Raw genomic sequence first — 19,104 nt, forward strand, 5'->3', positions numbered from 1 at the left:
TAAATCCCATTTTCCCCACTCCTTGGCAGCGGATCTTCTGAGCAAAGTGATTTCATCTCTCAGCTTCCTCGTCTGTAAAATGGAAGGTAATAATAATACTATCATGAAGAGGAACGGACACAGAGTGCTTAGAACCCTGCTATTAGTATTATTAGCATCATTATTACCACCACCCCAGTAGGCACCAGGGGGTGGGGTGGGGATCGTTTGTTTACGAATCTCTTGCCCCTTCAGACTGTCACTTCCAGGTCCCACCCCTCCTCTTCAGCCACCCCTGGCTCCCAGGGCAGCCCAGGCACTACACAGACAATCCTCACCTGCCGACCTCATCCCTACAGAACTGGGGGCAAAAGCAGTTGCTTATTCAGCTTTGTTCTTACTGCATCGCTCAGAGTCTACACAAGAATGGGAGCCCAGAGGACATTTCCTGAATGGATGAATGCATGAGTGAGTGAATGAATGCCCAGTGCTGTGCTAGAACACCCTCCTTCTCCCCCGCCGCCCACAGGCCTGAGCAAGCCTCCTCTTCCCTGGCTCTGACAGCCTGTGTATTTGTGTTGGGGGGTGGCTGGGACCCAGGCTCGTGGGCGGGGAGGTTTATTCTGGAAGGGGGTTGAGGATGTGGGAGGAGAATGAGGTTGGGGTGCTCCATCCAAGGGCAGGCTTCTGACAACTGGAGCTCTCCAGGGTTGGGCTCCCTCCAGAAGGGATGAGTTCCCTGTCACTGGGGGTGTGTAACCAGCATCAGAGCTGCTGTGGTACCTTTGTTTTATTCACACCCTTATTTTTATATGCACTCGTTCATCTACTGAGTGCCTCTACATGCTGGGTACTGAGATGGGCTTTAAGGATGGAGGGTGAGCAACACCAGGCGGAAAACTTCGTCACATCAGTGGTTCCCAAAGAGCAGGGTACGGAGAACCCCTCTTACTCCTCCTTGGCCAGAAGCGTCCGCAGCCTCCTGGCTTTGGGGGCCAACTATTATAGAAGTTATTGCTTGGTTTCACGAGGTATTTCTGATGGAGCCCTCCATCTCTCCCTCTCTCCCCATCCCTCTCACAAATGCCAGAAGAAAAGGGAAGAGCCACTCTCTCGGAAAAACATACCCCTAACTGCAAAGAAAACCACTTCTCACTAGAAGCTACCGCGTGTTTGGATAAGTGGCTGTCACTTCAAGGTGCCAAGGAGCTCGTGAGCTGAGCCCCAGCTTGTAGGTGGGCAAATTCTGACTTTAAAGTTAAAATAAAATTTTAATTGAAGTGTGACATAAATACAGAAGGGAGCACAAATCGCAAGCATACAACTGGAAAACTTTCCACCGGGTAAACACCCCTGTGTAGCTGGTACCCGGATCAAGAAACAGAACATGGGGGGCGCCTGGGTGGCTCAGTTGATTAAACGTCTGCCTTTGGCTCAGGTCATCGTCTCAGGGTCCTGGCATTGAGCCTTGCGTGGGGCTCCCTGCTCAGTGGGGAGTCTGTTTCTCTCTCTGCCCCTCCCCACTGTTCGTGCTTTCTCTCTCTGTCTCTCTCAAATAAATAAAATCTTAAAAAAAAAAAAAAAAAGAAAGAAAGAAAAAGAAACAGAACCAGCCAGCTCCCAGGGACACCTCTCACCCCATGGCCCCTTCCTCCAAAGTTAACCACCTTCCTATCAGCAGAGTCCCCCAGCACTTGGTGGGGGACAGGATTGTGTGTAGTTGTACTTCGTTCTTTCATTCTCATGGCCACGTGGCATTCTATCATTGCAAGAATGTTCAATTCGAGGCTACTGTGAAGAGCACAATCGTGGGCGTGCCAGTAAATGGCTTTTGGTGAACATCGGCACTCTTGGTGGATGCATGAGTAGGAGTGGAATTACTGGATTCTGGGGGAGGTGTATGCTCAGCTTTACAGATGTGGCCAGTTTTCCAAAGGGGTTACACCAGTTTACACGCCTAACAGCAGAGTATGAGGGTATCAGTGGGTCTACATCCTCGAGAACCATAGTGTCTCCTCCCACGCTCATTCCAGAATGTAGTTCTGCTTTAGATTTCCCCAGTGAGGAATGAAATCAAGCACCTTTTCCTGTTTATTGGCCATTTGGGTATTTTCTTTTGTGAAATGTCTGTTCAAGTCTCTTGATCATTTTGCTATGACTTTCTCTATTTCTCATTTATTTATGAGAAAAAAAACTTTGTCATGTTCTGGTTGTGAGTCCTTTGTCAACTCTAGGCAAATGTCTCCTCCCTCTCTGAGGGCTGCGTTTTCACCTTCTCAGTGGTTTGTGACTTGAAGAGATTTTAGCCTACCTCAAGGTCACAAAGATACTCTCCTGTTTTCTTGTAAAAATTTTATTATTTTACCTTCCACGTGTAGAGCTGCTGCAGTCCATCTGGAATTGACTGTGTATGGTGTGAGGAAGGGCTTAAGATTCATTTTTTTCCCATGTGGCTTTCCAGTTGTCCCAGTACCGTTTATTCTAGTTGGGGAGGATGGTGTGTGGGGGGGGGGCATGTGTTTGCGGAGACATGGGAGCTGCGGGAGCAGGAAGAGCAGGGTGGGGGGAGCATCTCCTTCTCCCCCGTGAGCAGAGCTGTCACCTTGGTCTGTCTGTGGCATGATTGCTGCCTCTAAACCCTGGGACGTAGGGTTTGTCTTCAAACTAGTCCTTGACAGAACCCCATGCAAGGGGCTGTTCTCAAGGAGAGGCTGCCACTGCCCCTCCCATGCTGGAGAAGCCCGGTTGCCCAAGACTCTGAAGCTCTGGGTAAATGAATTGGTGCTGTGAATGCCCCTTTCTGGACAAACTGTGGCTTTTACTACTTGTTCACTCACTTCATCTCCTTCCTTCTTTCCTCCCTCCCTCCTTGCTTCCTTCCTCCCTCCCTCCCTCCCTCCCCCCTCCTTCCCTCCCTCCTTCCTTCCTTCCATGGACACACTATGTAAAATCCCAATCCCCCACCCCTGATTTCCTTCTTTACTTTATCCTTAGCACTGAGAGCCATCCGATACTATATATCTCTTTCATACATACACATTTTATTTATTTTTTCCAAGGCTTAATTCATAGACAGTAAAATGTACAGACCTTACATGTAGAGTTTGATGAGTTTTGACAAATGGATACACCCATGTTACCATCGCCCCAGTTAAGACATGCATTTCCATCACCCCCAGAAAGCCCCCTCGTGCTCTTCCGGAGAACCCCCCCCTTCAAAGGCAGCCACTGTCCTGAGTCCTATCACCATAGGGCCAGTTTTGCCTATTCTTGGGCTTCGTATGAATGGAATCCTACAGTAATTCTATATATCTCACTCATTTATCTTGATTATCTGTCTCCTCGACTAGAATCTAAGCACTGTAGGCACAGATTTTTGTTTGTCTTGCTCATTGCTGAATTCCTAGCTTCTAGAATAGTGCCTGGCACATAGCTGGCAGCAGATTTGATGAATAAAACTACAGTGTTGCCCTTTTCCTCATGTCTCTGTAATAGGGGTCAGGATGGAGGCAGTGGGATGGCCCCAAAGCTACACTGCATCCCTGCTTCCCCCGCCTATCTGCTCTCCAAACGAGGATGCACTGCCTTTGCTTTATCTTTTGTACAATAGGGGTGTGAGGGGTTCCTACCTCAGAGGGTAGGATCAAAGGAGTTAATATACATAAAACACTTTAGTAAGCTTTGATTAAATGCTAACGATTGTAATTAAGTGATTAATCAACTGCTAATATGTCCTTAGAGTTCATCCAAATCAGTCATTCATTTATTTGTTCTACCAATATTTATTGAGGATCTACGTGGTGACACACACTGGTGTTATAACAGCGAATGAGACGAAGTCCTGTCTTCACAGGGGCTGGCATTTTGGTGAAAGACTGTACTAGTTGGGGTCCAGGCTAAGCTACTAGAATAAGCAAACCAAGGGGTGCCTGGGTGGCTCAGTTGGTTAAGCATCCGACTCTTGCTTTTGGCTCAGGTCATGATCTTGGGGTCGTGAGATTGAGCCCCACATCCGGCTTCACGCATAGCATGGAGTCTTCTTGAGATTCTCTCTCTCTCCCTCTGCCCCTCCCCTGCTCTCGCTCTCAAAAAAAAAAAAAAAAGAATAAGTAAACCCAATAATACAGTGTCTTAAACAAATTAAAAGTTGTTTGCTTGTTTACCTTGAGTAACATTCCAGAAGTAGGTGGGTCAGCTCTCCTAGGGCAACTCTGCCATCCTCAATGTGTGGCTTCTACTTCTGGGTTCAATATGGCTGCCACACCTCCTGCCATCTCATCTGCAACCCAGCAAGCAAGAAGTGGGAAAATGTAAGAGAAGTATCTGTCCTTTCCCTTTAAGGCATGGCCCCAAAGGGTCCAATATCACTTTTACTTAGATCTCACTGACCAGAACTTAACTTATGTGACCACACCTAGCCACAAGAAGGTCTGGGAAATAGAATCTCTAGCTGAAGTTTGTTTTTTGTTCTTGTTTTGTTTTGAGAGAGCGAGATGCAGGGGGAGAGCAGTGGGGAGGGGCAGAGGGAGAGAGAGAGAGAATCTTAAGCAGACTCTGTGAGCTTGGAGCCCAATGCAGGGCTCGATCTCACGACCCTGAGATCATGACCTGAGCCAAAGGCAAGAGTCAGATGCTTAACTGACTGAGCCACCCAGGCGCCCCTCTAGCTGAAGTTTTTTAAGAACTTGGGAACTAGTGGTTTGGGGCCCTGACTCCAAATTCCCCAGGTGAGCCAGGCCCCTTGTGGGGAGCTTGGGACATCTCAGAGGTAGGACTGCCAGATTTAGCAAATGAAAATACAGGACCCCCTGTCAGTTAGAATTTCGGGTAAACAACAATATTTGGGACACGTTTATACTAAAAAGTTATTTATGGTGTATTTGAAATATTATATTTTATCTGTCATTCCCATTCAAAACTTCCTTGGGTGGGGCCTAAGTTAGTCTTCCCACTGCCTCCTCCCGCTGGGTCCAAAGCCACACGGGACAGACAGCCAGTCCACAAGATGTCACGTGAGCCCAGGGAGTGCTCAGTGTTGCAGAGGGAGGCAGGGGACGGGACGCTTGCTCCCTGGGGGCACGGCCGTTGGGACAAGCAGCTGCATTTGGCCATGAAGTTACATTAAGCAGAGGCTCACGGTTTGCCACGTGGGGTGGCTGGTCCTAGGGCAGCCTAGAGCTGCCCATCCCCGGGATCTGGTCACAGCGGGCTGAGGCCTGCCTCTGAAGGCTTCTTGGAGGAGCTGAGCCTTGGACTTGGAGTTTCCCTCTGGTGCCAGGGCAAGGCCCAAGTCTGGGAATCCCCCTAGCCCCAGGTCAAATCCCAGCTCTGCTCCTTCCTAGCTGTGTGATCCTTTCACCTCTCCAAACCTGGGTTTTCTTGTCTGTAAAATGGGGATCCAGACAGAACCCACTTCACAGCGTGGTGAAGACCAGCAGACACATGCTCACGCGACACTCCTGGCGCACATTTATCTTGCAAAATCAGCTCTGGACGAATGTCTCTTGCTGAGTTGTTTTTACTGTTTTTATCGAGGCTTTGAAGGGAACAAAGGATGGGGGATTGGTATGCAGGAGGCGGCAGGACTCACGAGAGGAAGGGGGCTCACAAAGATGTGAGAGGGGCTGGTCATTGCCCTGGCCACCCAAGGGGGCTGGCACCTCAGGGTTGCGCTTGGCTGGGGACAGATCAGGACCAGCAAGCCCCTGAAGGCCAGCAGCACTGTCCCTTCTCATGTCCCCACGCCCATGCCCCTCGGTACCCCTCTCACCCAGTCCTGTGTGCCTCTGCTTCCTGCGCCCTGCTGCATCCCAGCCCACCATGGCCATGGCCACGGCCACGGCCACACTGTGGAATTTCCAATTTTCAGCTAATGTGCGGGTCGTGACAGAGGCTCAGAGGCCCTGGTTGGACATAATGGCAGAAGAATTGTAAATGTCGCCCTGAGTGAATGGCAATGAGGAAGGGCAGGGAGGGGACATTTTCCATCGGCCGCGTGGCAGAGCCCGGGAATACATTTTCTCTTGGAGTGTGTCGCATTAGACTTCCAGAGGTGCTCGGGCTCCAGGTACATGTCATTAGTAACAGTTTGGGTGATAATGAATCCTTTTATTTCTTTTCCTCACAGCCCATGAATACATAACAAGGCCCCGCTCAGGCGCATCTGGCCTGGGCCCCAAGCCTCCTGCCACCTAATCTCGTCCCGCTCCAATATCCAGGCGACCCAGCTGGGGCCTGCCTTAAAGGAGCCGCATGCCCTTTCCTGCCTGGGGACTCGGGCCGGCCGAGGGGCTGAGCCCTGGGCTGGCCGTGGCCGCTGGCCGAGGGTCAGGCACCACGGAGACCCAGGACGCGAAGGGGTCCCCAGGTCCTGACTCAGTCGTGAGCACCCCGAAGTGCATCCAGCAGGCAGTCAGCCATGCTGCTTGGTGAACAGAGGCTGCCTGGCTGGGGGAGGGCCGTGCGAAGGCTTTCTAAGGCTACCTCGTCGCGGCTGGCCAGTCCCTCTACCAGGTGGGATGGGGAGTTTGTGACCCCCTCCTATAGTGAGGCCTGGAAGTGTGGGGGCTTCACCTGGGACTCCGAAAGGCAGACCGAGGCAGAGCCCAGCTCGTCCCCAACTGGCCATCGCCTAGGGAGGGTTCCAGGGAAGGGCCTGTTATCAAGTGGTTCCCGGCATTACAAAATGTTTGCTACCGAGAATTCTGTTTCTCCATCCGTCATGAATCTGCACAGCTCTGTTACTTTACTGAGCAAATGCTTCGGGGAAGAAAGGAAGCATGAGTTTTTTACAATCGCTTTCCCAGATGTCTACACCCTTTGGACCCACTCTATTTTTCTTCATGGTCCTGTCAGGTCCTCACAGCCTCAATCGTATCTCCCGTTATGTTACCATTGTTTACTGTCCCACTGGGATGGGAGCTCCGTGAGCGCAGGGCTGTTGTTCTCGGCTGGATCGCCAATGCCAAGGATGATGCAGGTGGTCAGCAAACACGTGCAGAAGGACGCGGCAGTTTCCACCACGGTCACGGTCACGATGCCCGAGAGGCCTGGCCGCTGGACTCCGCCGGCCCTAGGAGGACAGACTAGTGGCAGGCCCGGTAGAAGCCGCCCGCCTCCAATCAGTGTGCGGCGTCGCGTCTGGGCTTGCTCTTGAGGACTCTTGGGCTGTGTCCAGGCCTGGGGGGCCTCCTGGACGTGGCGGGGTGGGTGGAGGAGGGAGGGGGCAGGCCAGCATGGCTTCCTGGCGGGAAGAGTGGGGCTGAGATGATAGCCTCTCTGCTGATGGCCTGGGTCTCGGCTCTCCTGTGGTTCTGCCTCGGCCAGGGGCGCCTACCCGAGTCCTGGTATTTGAAGGCCGCTCTGATGCTGGGACCAAGCCGGGACATCCCTACTGAGTGCCTGCCGTCTGCCACGCAACACTGTGAGCACGTTAAAACGCTAAAAAACTCAATTCCTCTGAGTGGCGGGTATTATCGTGAGTCCATTTAGCCACAGAGACACAGAGAACTCAGGCAACTTGCCCAGGGACGCACAGCATTGAACAGCAGAGGTAGGATTTGAACCCAAACTGTCAGGCTTCAGCGTGCAGGCTTGAGATGGCCAGAGACCGTCCTGCTTTTCTGACGTGGCTTCATAAGAAGCAGTATTATGAGTACTGTCTCCCCACAGCCAGCCAGCCTGTCTTTCTGGATCCGCTGAACACAGAAACTCTATAGTTTCGCTCCTAAAGCCGAGCGGTGTTGGTGTGAAGTCTTGAATGGACCAGGGGCCTGGGCAGCAGCGTCTGGAGGTTGGCCGTGGGGGCCCAACAGTCAGGTAGACCTGGATTCTGGATCCGCTTGGATCGGCTACTTACAGCTGTATGATTTTGAGCAAGCCACTCTGTCTCAGTTTCCTTGTCTGTAAAATGGGGGTGATATGGTACCACACCAGAGGGATGCTGGAGAGAGCCATGTGCCAACTCATGGGAAGCTTGTAAAGCAGTGCCCACGAAGCTCAGTAAGTGTTAGGTTATTTTACAAAAAAGCATGAGGCGGGGAGGGGTGGGACTCAGGTTAGAGCTCCAGCACGGCCTCATCATGGCGCTCACCTGTCATCACCTCTTTTCTTTTTTTTAAGATTTATTTATATATTTTAGGGTGGAAGGGGCAGAGGGAGAGAGAGAGAGAGAGAATCTCAAGCAGACTCTGCGCTGAGCATGGAGCCTGATGTGGAGCTCGATCCCACGACCCTGAGATTACTACCTGAGCTGAAACCAAGAGTTGGACTCTCAACCGACTGAGCCACCCAGGCCGCACCCTGTCCTCACCTCCCCCATCCTCATGGTCACTCCCCAACTCCGCTGTCATTGTATTCCCACCGCAGTCCCCAACACGCACTGACCTGGGACCAGAGGCGGGGCCTGGAATAGCTGCAGCCCCATCTGGCCGAGGGCAATGGCACGCACCTGCCTCGGATGCGCTGACGCCAGGAATGCGGAACCTGCTCAGGACGCGGGTCTCACTGGGATCACCCAAGGTGTCACACGCTCAGTCCCCAGACTCTAACCTGATGATTACTGAATACCTACTATGTGCCAAGTCCTGGGGCTAAGTACTTTGCATTTATAACCTCACGTAATGCTCGCAAAATTCCTGCGGGGAAGGCATCATTAGTCCTACTGTATAGATGAGGAAACTGGGGCTCAGGGAAGTTAAGAAATTTGCCCAAGGTCACACAGCGGGTGTTAGGAAGAGCCTGGACTCAAACCTGGGTCTGTCTGACCCCAAAGCCCACGATCTTAGCCACTGTCTTTCCTCCACCCACCCATCTCTGCCTCTTGTCTCTGAAATTCCACTGAAGCTAGGAAGCCTTCCTTGACTGGAGGACAAAGGAGGAATAAATGTCCCTTGTCTTCTTGCCATCATCTGTATCCAGTCATTCGTGGTCTGAGGCTTGTCTTATGTAGACTTTGTGCAAATCTTGCACCAGGGCCAAACCCTCTCAGGGGCATAGCTCAGAGCTGAGTGTCTGGAGGGCAGGTGGGAGTGGAGGGTCAGCAGGCAAACAGCCCCTCTGTGACTCAGTTTCCTCATTTATAAAGAAGGGCACCGTGATGCTGCTTCCCGTGCTTTGAGATTGGTGGTCACTCTGGGATTTCTTCTCCCGGTCCAGCCCTCCCCCAGTGCCGTGACGCCTCCCACGGTGAGGACCCCCACCCAGGCCCTGCACAACCCCACCAGCCTCACTGTTGACTTTGGCACTCGGCCCTCACCTGGCCTGCCGTGACCGGCCTGGAATTTCAAGCTGAATTTGATTTGACCTGTTCCGCAGGGCTGGCCCCTAAACCAAACCATATTCCCGCCGAGCCCTCAGTGCCCAGTGTTCCCCTGAGAGGAGGGGACGGAGCCTGGCTGGGCCACCGCCTGGGGCCACCTTCACCAACCCCTGCCCGGCGCTGCCTCCTGAACTAATTCCATAATCCTGCCTCCCGCCGGGCCCCAGCGGCTCAGGAAGGGTTCTCTGGCCTGCTCTGATCCCACCTTCCTGCTCAGCCTGGACCTGCAGCCCCTCAGCCCCTCACCCGCCCATACCAGGGCTCTTCTGAGGTTCTGAAACTCATTTAGGTCCCGTGCTCTGCTGCCTTGGCATCCCCGCCGCCCTGGACCCCCAGCTAGGCTCTGTAACAGGATCCAGATGTTCCCTCCCCTGTCCCCAGGGTCCGTAGAACAATCTGTGACAGTTGGGGGGCCAGAGGGGGCAGGCAGAGCTGCAGGCACTGCTGGGGTAGAGAATGAAAATGGGGTGTGAGGGCCGGTGGAGGGAACACGGAACGTGCCCTGGGGCGGGCATCTCTGTCTGGGCAGCCACACCCTCCCCCAGGAAGCATCCTCATCTCCCCAGGTGAGGGCGGGAGCTCCCGTGTTTGCTGGCTTCGGGACCCTGGGTGGGTTGTGGGCCTCCTGGAGCTCATCTTCCTCCTCCGGCTGAACCAGCTCTGACCTCCCAGCATCGCTCCAAGACCATGGAGGTGAAGGGCTACTTTGGCACGGGAGCCTGGCACATAGTAGGAATTCACCAAACAGTCGTGGATGAGTCACCCTTTCCCTTGGGTCTCAGTTTCCTCATCTATAAAATGGGCATAGTAGTGCCTACCTTTCAGGGCTTCAGGGAGAACGGGCACATAGTAGGAGTTCAACTTCTGGCAGGTGCTTCTCTCTTTCCTTCCAGCGTCACTGGCCAGCACCTAGGCGGCCGAAGGAGGGGCGGTGCACCTCCAGGAGACAGCTTCCGAAGGTCTGGACTGGCTCGGGGAGTCCCTCAGCCGATGGGGAACTCGGCACAGAGACCAGGTGTACCTGGCCTAGAGAGGCCAGTCTCTTCCCCTGCCTGGTGCCGGCTCTCCCATCTGAAACGTAAGGTCTCTTCCAACCCCAGAACACAGTGGGTGCTCAGTACAGACCTGCTAAACGATACTCAGAATGCCCCCTACCCTCTTCTTCCTCCTTCTTCCCCTTGCCCCTCCCCTGCTGCCCCCCCAGAAGGCAAGGGCCCCTTGGCCTGACCCCCTCCACCCTGCCAGTTCTCACGGGCACCCGTTTCAGTGCTGACACTCAGCAGAGGCGGGACTGAGGACCGGGTGATGGGCAGGAAGGCTGGCCCCGGGGAGCCACATGGCCTCTCGGGCCCCCTGCAGAAGAAGCTGTGGGACAGAGTGGGAGCTTATGAGCTTTGGTGTGGTGGGGACCTCAAAAACTCATTCGGCCTCTCTCTGCATCTTAAATTCCTTCCTGGAAATAGGATAAGAGTGGCTACCAAGTGCTGAAGCTTCCCGGGGGGCAGGTCCTGTGTTCGACTCCTCCCAAGCCAGTTCTCCTCCTCCCGAGCCAGCTCTCCTCCTCCCACAGCAGCATCCAGGAGTCTCTGAGTGGTCCCCAGGCGGCAGCTTGTTAGAGATGAAAATTATCCCGCTCCGTCTCGCTGAATCTGAAACTCTGGAGCTGGGGTCCCCGGTCTGTGTGGCAAGCCCTCTCGGTGACACGTGCTGGGAACTCAAGCATGAGAAGCACAGACCTCCACCATCCTCATCCTCACCATCTTCACCCCAGGACCTCTGAGACCGGCCCTGAGCAAGTCCTTCCCCTCCCCCACGGACCACAGGGGGCTCCCCGCACTTCCCAGTGTCTCCAGTGCTAAGGGCTATGCCCTTCCCTGGTCTGGAAGCAGCAGCTTGTCACCAAACACCTGTGAGGTCCCTGCCAGCAGATGTCTGCCCGCCCCCTAGGGCATCTCTAGTCCACACGTACCCCGGTCTCTGTGATGGGCCAGGTGCCAGCCCACCTCCTTTGTGAGTGGAGGAGTGCCCCGCAGCCGTCAACAGGACACTCTCCACGCCACCCTCTACTTTGTGAGGCAGCGAAATGAAGTGATTTAAAGCATCGATAGCCTGGGCTTGAATCCTCCATCTTCCGCTTACCAGCTGTGTGTCCTCAGATATGTTTCTTAACCTCTCTGTGTCTGTTTCTTCTCATCCTTAAAGCAGAGATATTAAGACCCATTTCTAGGATGGTTGCGGAATTAAAGATGATAATGCGGGTAAGGCTGAGAACGCCTGTCACGTAGCATGCACCATAGACATGTTAGAAATGATGGCTCTCTGGGCCCTGTCCACCCACACCCTCAGCCTTCCCTGCTCCTCCTGTCCTTCATGTACCCCGCGCACCAGCCAGTCTGGGCTGCTGGGAATCCCTGAACTGGCCAGTTTTTTTTTCATGCCTCCATACCTTTGTACATGCTGTGACCTCTAACTCTGACCTCTTCACCTGGAAAACACCTGCTTGCTCACCCCTCCCCTCTGCCTTGCTCCCTGTCTCCAATCACAACCTGATGGGCTTTGCTGCCTGCCCCCTCCACCACATACACATGCACATCCTCAGATGCCCCCTCCTCCAGGACTTTAGTCTCTGGGTGCTTAAATGCTTAGCTGGATGCCTGCCTCCTGTCCTAGGTTGTAAGTTCCCTGAAAGCAGGGTCTGACTCTTATCTCCATATCCTGGGTCTGGCTTTTGGTGGGTGTTTAATAAATGTTCATGGAGTCCAACTTAGGAGTGGATTTTTTAAAAAAATGAATTAAAGTTACAGGGGCTCACAAAGGTCTTCAAGATACAGTGAGTAAAACATCAAACTGGCAGGAAAAATACATATGATGTTGTCCCATCTCTTCACTTTCTGCAAACCGCATTTCTGCATACATGCTGAATGCATGGAAAGGACTCTGGAAGTGTAAATGGCAAAGTGATAACAGGCATGGTGTTGGGCAGGGAGACTAATTTCAGTGGTGGATGAAGGGGGCTCCATCACTTTGTATGAATTTGTACAGAGAGAATGAATCGAGGTGTGAGCTATGTGTTAAAAACAAATAAAATAGTTCTCCTCCTGCAAAAAGTTTGGTGTGGAACCCTTCCCTCACTGCTCCAGACTCCAACAGAATATACCCTTTCCACCACAGGGCCTTTGCACCGACTGTTCTTCCTGTCCAGAAAGCACTTCCCCAGCTTCTCTGAGGTCAGGAACTGTGGCCCTGTTGTGGTTCCCTGCTGCAGCCCAGTGCCCAACACAGCTCGGGGACGTAGTAAGAGCTCATGTAATATTTGTCAAATGAATAAACTCCTATTTAACAGCCTCTTTCTTGTTCTTTTTTTGTCCAGTGTTCTTGAGCTTCTCCCTCTCTCTCCCTCTCTTTCTCTAGCTTCCCTAGTCTAAATCTTAACCATCAAATACATCCCTGCCCGTGGAGCCCTGGGACTCTCCCTAACTCAGTCTCCCTTAGAGATTGTCTGATGGTGCAAACAAGCTTCTCAGGCAACGGCAGAGAAGAAACATAAGTCAAATCCCGTGAAACTAAAATCTACTCAGGAGAGATGGCTCAGAGCTTGTTCTAATGAGCATGTGGCTGGTGATGACTGCCTATTTGCGAGTGCTTTCAAAACCAATGTGCTCTTTGTCTTCCTTACATTTCAAAAAATTCCAAGTTTTTATTTATTTAGTATCATGCAATCCTGTGATTCAGAATTCTAAGGACAAAGCATCTGTCTCTGTCCCCCTCTCCGGAGGTAACCAATGTAGCAGCTTCTCATATAGCTTCCAGAGATTTCTCACGCATGTACAAGCAAGCACACTACGTATATTTTTTCCTCTTTAATACATAGATGCTGGTATACCACACACATAGTTCTGCACTTTTATTATTATTATTTTTCACCTTGCTGGATCTCTTGGAGCTCTTTCCATTCTTAGTGACTACAGAGCATCCACATATTGCTTTCCTGCGGCAGGGAAAGGACCTGTGCTTTCTTAGGAGTAGTGGTCCAGTTGCTATTTACAGGCTCCTGCCTGGTGAGCTGTTCTTGGTGGTGGTGAAGGTCAGAGAGACTGGGGCTTGGATCCCAGTTCTGTAGCAGCTCCTGGATGAGCCACTTAATCAGAGGAACCTCAGGGCGCATGTCTCCAAAGGGCGACCGTCCCACCCACCCCCGCCTCGTGAGCTGTTGCCAGGATTAAACAACGTGATGCACGTTGGGGTCTTCGCTCTTACATATAAGGTGTCTGATAAATGGTGGCTGTCGTGACAGGAGTTATTAATGATAAAAATAGGTGTTATTGCCCAGTCCCTATTGCTCAGCCAGATGAGGATTGCTGGAGGTGGTGACGCTAGTGTCTTGTTGAAATGACCCTCTGCTTAGAAGGAGCCTTACTGATGGTTCATAAATGGTGGCCTTGGCATATTTGCACGGGAAGGGCCCTGGGAGGGGGACATCCACCCCATCAGGGTGTGGGGATGGGGGAGGCGGGGGTCACCAGATGAGCCCACGAGTTCTCCCCGTGCACCATGGTGAGAGCTTTCCTCTGCAGTGTTTCGTTTGTTCTTAGTCACTGGACATACTCAGGCTTGAAGCTTTGGGGAGTTTATTAAATTACTTGCCTCCGTTTTCCTCTCTCTGGCCTGGGGCAATGAACCAGCCTGCATGATGCCATTCCCGGTGGCAGGCCCGGGAACTTACACCCCGCCCCTTCCAGTCTACCTTCTAGGCACGCTAAAGTGTTGGAGACCATATCACAAAGTCAGTTTTCTGTCCTAAGTTATTTGGATCATCATTGGATTATCAGATTTTCTCTTTGTTCTTGAAGATGTTGTAAATGACCATTAAAATGTCTGCAAAGCAGCTCATTGAGTGGAGACACCGTATTTATCATTAACCATCCCTCTATGCTTGGACCTTTGGGTTCTTCTCATTTTATTTCATTCTCCTGGCCTCCCCGTGGAGAGAGCTTTGCCTCCATCAGAGGTTTTTCTCCCGGAGGCTGGGATTCGCAGGAGCGGAGCACCTTGGCCAACAACTATGATGTTATTTATCCCCCATCCCCCACCCCATCACCTCTGCTCAGCTTTGTTTTATTTTTTTTTTTAAGATGTATTTACTCATTATAGAGAGAGAGTTGGGGAGAGGGGCAGAAGGAGAGAGAGAGGTAATCTTAAGCAGACTCCCCGCTGAGTGTGGAGTCTGACACGGGGCTCGATCCCAGGACCCTGAGATCACATCCTGAGAAGAAATCAAGAGTTGGATGCTTAACCAACTGAGCCACCCAGGCACCCCTCAGCTTTGTTTTAATATGTGGCTTTGCAAATCCTGCCTTTCTAACAGGATTCTGACACCAACTTCACATTTGTTTTCCCTTTGCTTCACATTTTGTTTTACCCAAGGCCATCAGAACCTGGCACAAGTGACTTCCCAAGGCACCCAGGATGGCCCTGGGAGGCTGGGTACCACCCTGCTGTGGGGGACAGACCATCCTGCCATGTGCAGCTGACCTGTGTTCCATCCACCACCCTGTCCCCGTCACTTTGTAGCTCTGTGATCTTCTAGAATATCTTAGCCACTCTGAGCATCTGTGATCTTTAAAAATAGGGCTAACCCTCCACTCATCTGAATGTTGGCTGGTGGTTTCTGAAGGCTGGTGCAGTTCTAAGTGGACTGTTGATTCACTCATTCATTTACAATAGACAATTAATTAATGCAGTGTCCAGCTCTGGGTTCGATTCCTCATTCTCCACGGGTCCTTCTCTACTCACTGGTTCAACAGAGCAGTGAGCTGGGTTCAGATAGTCACGGGCTAGAGTCCTGCCTCTCTCCGTAATTAGCGGTGCGACTTGGGCATGTCAGTGAATCTCTCTGAGCCTCTGTGTTCTCTTCTGGAGATTAGGAACAATAATAGAGCCAGTAAACATACAGTGCATATAGAATACTTTTAAGCACCCAGCAAATGTTAGCTATAATAATAATTAGATGCTATTATGTTACATAAGATCTCAAACAACTTCTAAGGGGGGTCATTTTGCCCCAGGACCAGGATGACCAAATGCCTTAACTATGTTCAAGTTGCATGGGTGTGGAGGTAGGGGGCGGGCTGATCCGCATGCCCCCAGGAAGGTTCCCCAGGGCTCGTTCAAGGGGCTAGTTTGCGCTCCCAGGGGCAGGGAGGCCACCGGGGGCTGAGTGCCTTCCTGCCCGTGACTCAGAACCAGACACTGGGAACAGGTGAACCAAGATTCAAGGACCTTGCTGGAGACTAGACAGACTGAACGTCTAGGCAGTGCCCGAGCATTAGAATAATGTCATAATCAAGGGTGACGATGTTACAATGTTAGGATGTTAAAACGATTCAGTGTTAGAATGTGTGGCTATTACAATAATAGAATGTTATACTAGAAGAACTTTGCCTTTGGAAGGGCAATTAAAGAGGATGTGGTCTTTCGGTGAAACTGCCGGCATGCAAAGCTGCAGGAAAAAAGTGTAATATGACCTTCCTAGGGGTTGGTGGGGGGTGGGTTTGACAGAATTGTGAGAGGGAAATTTTTATATTTGTGTTTTATAATTACAAATATGTAAAATATATTATAAATATATAAAGAGATATCATTATATCATTATTTTACATGTGAATTATGTAATTGCAGTTTTTATATTCTAGCATGCACTTGGGAACAGACTGTAAATTTAGAACGCGATTTTGAGTGAGATGAAAAAAGTTTGACCATTTAAATGAACGTTGGTTTGGGGTGGGCTGTTTGGGGTCATTTGCCCACCCTGCGTGCCCCTGGGCATGGACACTCACCGTCCCTTTCCCCTTCCTTGGGAGGCTCATGGAAATGTGTGTAGATGGCTGATTTCACGTCTGCCCCTTCATTCTATAGGTGAAGATGCGGAGGCCCAGAGACAGCAAATGGTCTGGCCAAGCCGTGTGGGGGCTTTGCAGAGCCCTGAGTGGAATCTGACTCCTGATTATGTGTTCCCCACCCCCTCCCCCACCCCCGCTGCCTCAGTGGCTCACCGAGTCTTGTTCTGACCTGAGTGGCATGGGCGAGCTTGGTAACCCTCCTTCCTGTACTTGGCATCCGTGAATTCTGGTTTGGAGGAAGGCTAATTGTATACATGTCAAACTCAACCCATTAGCTGTTGACTTGCCTTCGGTTCCAAGGTTATAGCTTATGTATATCTTTGCACTGAGAAAATAAATAATTGGGAAAAGGTGGTCATCTGGTCTGCCTTGAGCCCTTGAGTTTTGCAGTTTTTGAGAGCCGGGAAGCTTGGGTTCAAATCCCAGCTCTGCCACTTCCTAGCTGGGGCAAATGACATAACCTCTCTGTGACTCAGTTTTTCCATTTGTTAAATGGGGTTAATAGTGATCTCATAATAGTGTCATGAACATTAAATGAGATAAAGAGCCTCAGCATGATGCCTGTAACAAGTAGGTGCTTAATAAACATTATGTTTACAATAATATTCTGTCATAGCAAGACTTCCTGCTTCTGCTCCACTCCCAACACTGTCCCCGGATACTCACACATGTATGTTCCGATACCCTGGGGTGTATTCCGGGCATGGAAACATGGCTCACCCCCAATTACCAACAATTTTCTAAGTGATACACATTTTGGAGCTCAGGTTTTCTTGATGGACTAGGAAGATTTTTTTTTTAATATCTCAAAATCCCTTAGCAAGCTGGAGCCACAGCGCGAGAGCGGGCGTTCACGGCTGCTGAAGGCCTGCCATGTGCTGTCAGAGTTAATTCTCACAGCCTCCACGCACAAGTATCATTACCTCCATCTTACAGATGAGAAAACTGGGCAGAGACCAAACTGGCCAAGGTCGGAGAGCAAAAAAGAGGTAGAGACGAGACTTTGTAACCCCGAATGGTTGATCCTGAAACCCGTTCTCTTTCCACCAAGATACCCCGTTTTGCTTTCTGAGCCAGAGAATGACCCAGTCTTCGTCTGGCCCTGGGGTCAGGAAGGGGGTGGGAGGGTGGAGTGTAGGGATGTGGTCCAAGTTCACAAAGTCCCATGAAGTACCTTCCAAACAAACAGCTGGAAGACACGGCCCCGGGTCCAGAATTGCTTTGATAATTTCCTGCGTTGGTCTTTGATACCTGGTTACTTCCTCTGTAGGATGTTGAGTTTGTCCCTCGTCAGCGAGGTCCTCCACGCAGGGCAGTTGCAAGATGGGACCGCGTCAAAGCAGGTGCGAATGCTCCAAACCAAAAGCAAAGGTGCAAAGTATAAAGCAAAGGGCTCTATGCTCTGCTTCTTATCATAGATGTTTCTCCTGAGGCTCCGTTTACATCTCAGAGAGAAAGTGGGAGGGCAATGCTGCTGAGCTGGGGAGAGGGGCCAGACTCTCAGCTAACCCAGGCTGGGCTGGGGAAGAGCTGGTATTCCTCTGGAGGAGGGAAAGGCCCCATGCAGCTGGACTGAGAGCGAGAAGTAGGACCACACAATGGAGTGGAACCGAGTCCCAAGGGTGGCGGGGGAGGGGAGGGCACTGGGAGTGGGGAAGCCCACCCAGCAGGCCATGGTCAGGGCAGGAGGCTCAGAACCAAGACCAAGAACCAAAGGGGTGGTTGAGGTCTGCTTTTCGGTGGCCTGGATGCAGATCCAATGGCTCAAGAGGTCCACCCAAAGCTCAGACCACAGGGATGGGTCATTCACGATGATAGGCTTACAGACACAGGGAAGAGACAGATTAGCCTAGGAATGACCTTCATCAAAGTCACCCAGCTTGGGCAGGGGACAGAGACCCCCTGCCCTGGGAGTTGAGACCCACTGGCCACCTCCCCTGTCCACTCCTGCTGAACCCCAAAATTCCCTGTCTAGCCCATGGGGCTGGGGCGAACCCCAGGCAGTGGCTGCTCATCCTTCTGTCTCCAGCCATAAAAAGACAACAGAATGGAAAAATAATTAAAAAATAACAGTGGAGGTGGGGGGGCACGTTGGTAGGGGAGAGAGCTGGGGGCTGGGGAAGCGATTTCCAGAGAAGAGACGGGTGGAGGGTTGGAGTGGCTGGCGTTGAGATAACCAACAGATGCGATTCTTCAGATAAGCGTAGCAATTTAGATAAATCTCAGGCTTTGGAGCTGGTTGCCTGCGTCTGCCTTTTTTCAATTTTATCTCTGAGCCAAGGGAGGGGGAGGGGGAGGGCAGGGAACTCCGAGGGGTGAGGAGATGGGAGGAGGGGAGGGCAGGGAGGGGGGCCAACTTCATCTTCAGGGACTTTGGCTTTTCTTTTTAATGTGTTTTTCCCAGAAGGTGGGAAATGCCAACACACACTCGGAGACCTAGAAGGCGGCCTATGTTTTTTAAAAAGCGGCGGACAAAAATCAAAATATTTGAAAATGTATTTCATGGTAATTATGTCATATTTCATGGGCTGGTGCCACTACTGAAAGAGAGGCTGAATGCCTTAATTTGTATAGAAATTGTAATCATTTGTTCATTTCAAGGTGAAAATTGCATTTTTTAATTTAAATTGTATCCTGCATGATAGTCTATTATCTAGTAAAATTGTCTCCATGTCTGAATGCCTTATATGCAGCTGCAATGCTTGTTACAAATCCACTTATATTCATAAAAGCAGGTGGACATCTCGGGAAATGGAAGCCGTTGTGTGTGCGCGCGCGTGTGGATGCGTGTGGATGCGTGTGGACACGGTGGCCCCTCTTGCCTGGCTCTCACTCCCGCCTTCTCGTCCTCCTTCCACCCCCCACCTCTGACTCTCATGTCAGCATTTCCAGATCTACTTAACAAAT

This window comes from Mirounga angustirostris, unplaced genomic scaffold, assembly GCF_029215605.1.
Source record: "Mirounga angustirostris isolate CCGP_5_RB_7025 unplaced genomic scaffold, mMirAng1.0.hap1 SCAF_4, whole genome shotgun sequence".
Taxonomy (NCBI): domain Eukaryota; kingdom Metazoa; phylum Chordata; class Mammalia; order Carnivora; family Phocidae; genus Mirounga; species Mirounga angustirostris.